Genomic DNA, 3,162 nt, shown 5'->3' on the forward strand with positions numbered 1-3,162 from the left:
TTTAAATATTAATTGTTGGTGTTTAGGGTTTAATTGATTTATTTAGGTGATATTTAACGCACTTAGCCATCACCACTATTACCCATTGGGAGTTTGGGACTATATATTGCATAAATCAAACACAAGACCTTTAAGTATAACTAAAAGCTAACGATTTTTTATCAACAAAATAATGGTTTAATGACTTTTTTTTACCTACAGACTTTTAAAATATAACTTTATTATGTAAATTTATATTCTAGTGGCAAACAGAGAGCAAACTCAGTCTAAGCTATTGGGGTTTTTGAAGAGGAGAGACCGATGAGTCTTTTGGTAGTAGAATGTTAGATATTGGTGGTTGAAATTGATCGGAATTTGACTTGGGAGACACGATTGTGCAAACCCTAATCGCTCACTTGTCTGCGATTGATAGGATCGGTGGGAGTAGGGTTTGAGAGGTTTTAGTGAGTGATAATCGGAAAAGAAAAGAGTAGTGATGTGGTGTTGCAACGATACCAGAATCGGAAACAAAATATAAATTTGGATAATAAAATAGTATTTTAAAAGTATGTGGGTGGGAAATATTATTAAACAATTATTTTGGTGGGAAAAAACCGTTTACTCATATAATTAAACCCAATGGTTAAAGGACTTGTCATTCGGGAGAGATGAATATCTCATGATATAAAAATGTGCTAAAAGAAATAATGTAGAATATTTTCAGGGTAAATACTATCCATAATATATTTCTCAATCCCATTAATATTATGCTCCCCAATAATTTTGAATGTGACACTTGCCAAAATAAAGGGGTTTTTTATGCACATGATAAGATATAAGTCTTTTTGTCAATTTCTGCAAGTGGCTCCCTTATTATCTAACCTTTTACCAATTTATAATCAAAGATAATATAGGATGCCAAACCATTTACTCATATAATTAGTACTACTCTGTACGTTAGCCAAACTTTAGGGACGGCAGAGTTATTTTCCCTAGCGCGTGAAACACATGTCTTTTATTGGACTACGGCAGCCGGCATCTAGCGCGTGAAACGCATGTCTTGTGTGTATGACATATAATCATTGAACCTTTATTTTATTTTAAATAATTTTTTTTTCTTTTAAAACAAAAAATTGAATTTTATATCAACTACAAATTAACCCGCATCTTATTTTACCATATTACAAATAATTTTTGACTTTATTGCCGGCCTCTCTTTGATCCCACTATGCAGGCTTTCTTCAGCACTAAAACAACAAAATATAAGGCTTATTTAAATGAATTTTCATATTTTTATAATTCTTTTTTAGGTAAGGCAATACAAACTACAAAGTGTTTCCATACTTTTAGAAAAATTTAATTATTATTATTATTATTATTTTTTGAATATTTTAAATATTAATTGTTGGTGTTTACGGTTTCATTCACTTATTTAGACAGCAGTCATCACTATTAATAATTGGGATGAAATATTGCACAAATTAAACACAAGACCCTTATGTATAACAAAGAGTTAACGATTTTTTTTCACCTAAATAATGATTTAATGACATTTTTCCATCTACAGACTTTTAAAATATCACTTTACTATTTAAATTTATATTCTAACGATAAACAGAGAGCAAATTTGATCCAAGCTGTTTGGGCTTTTGAAGAGGAGAGACCGATGAGTTTTTTAGTGGTAGAATATTGGATATTGGTGGTTGGAATTGATTAGAATTTAACTTAGGAGGGGCGGTTGTGTAAACCTTAATCACTTAATTGCCGGTGATTCGCGGGAGTACGTTTTCAGGGGTTTTGGTGAGTGATGATCGGAGAAGAAAATGGTGGTGGTGTGGGGTTGCAACGATGTCGAAATAGGAAACGAAATATAAATTTTGGTTGTAAAATAGTATTTTAAAAAACTATGAGTGGGAGAGAGTCATTAAGCGATTATTTGGGTGGGAAAAAGTCATTTACTCTTTTATGAACCCTAATATTTATAATAAACTTCTAGTAAATCAATTTTTTTTTTTTTTTTAATAAATGTGTCAACATTAATTGTAAACCACCCCACCTGGATGGATATTTCATGATATATAAATGTGCTAAAAGAAATAATGTAGATGAATATTTTTAGGGTAAATACTATCCATAATATATTTCTCAATCTCAATAATGTTATGCCCCCCAATAATTTTGAATGTGACACTTGCCAAATAAAGGGGTTTTTTATGCACATGATAAAGGGGTCTTTTTGGTCAATTTCTGCAAGTGGCTCTCTTATTATCTAACCTTTACCAATTTATAATCAAAGATAATATAATTTTCGATAAAGTAACATGAAAATTGATTAATTTAAAAAAGAGCAAATGACATATTACCACATGAGGTTTAGCGAAATCCTAAATTAATACCCTTGGTTACATTGATTTAAGATTCCCACTTTTAAAGTAATGTCGTTTTCTTTATTTATTCTAACTTTTTACTAAAGTGTGTCGGTGCTTTCTTAGACAAAAAATGAGCTTATGTTAGTAAAAAGATGCTCACGTTGACAACATCTTAGCCGACAGTTTTTAACTTTTTCTGGCCAATTCTAAAGTCTAAAATCACTTTCGAGACCATCGATGGACTCCTCACAACTTTCTCTATAAAACTCATACCGTCACTTATCGACCTAACTCACCGTTTTCAACCACTTTCAACAGCCACTAACGGTGTTAGTTTAAGATGAGAATCTATAATAAATGCAACCGATTTAAGGATGGAAATCTGAAATAAATGCAATAAGAGGTACCAATTTGAGATTTTGCTAAACCTTGGGTGGGAATATGTTGTTTACTCTTTAAAAAAAAAATAAAAAGAAAAAAGCTGTGCCGTAAGGTGTTTGTGATGGCTTTTCAAAATGGAAGGGATTTTTGTAACGAATTTCCAATAAAGCAAGGATGATTATGATGAACGGTTCAAATATAGTATAGGGGAGTGCATTGTCCTTGATCAACGGTTGGGAAATTTTCATCTATAATTTATTAACAATTTCTTAACCAAAACAATCTCATATATATTAAATTATTAATCAGATGCTCCCTCACCTACGATAATAAAATAAGATTAAATTTTTTTTTAAGCACACTTGCGTAACGTGGACAAACATCCAAACGCGAGACAAAACCCCAGAATCCGAATCCAAATACAAATTCGAAC

Source organism: Pistacia vera, unplaced genomic scaffold (assembly GCF_008641045.1).
Source record: "Pistacia vera cultivar Batoury unplaced genomic scaffold, PisVer_v2 Contig846, whole genome shotgun sequence".
NCBI lineage: Eukaryota > Viridiplantae > Streptophyta > Magnoliopsida > Sapindales > Anacardiaceae > Pistacia > Pistacia vera.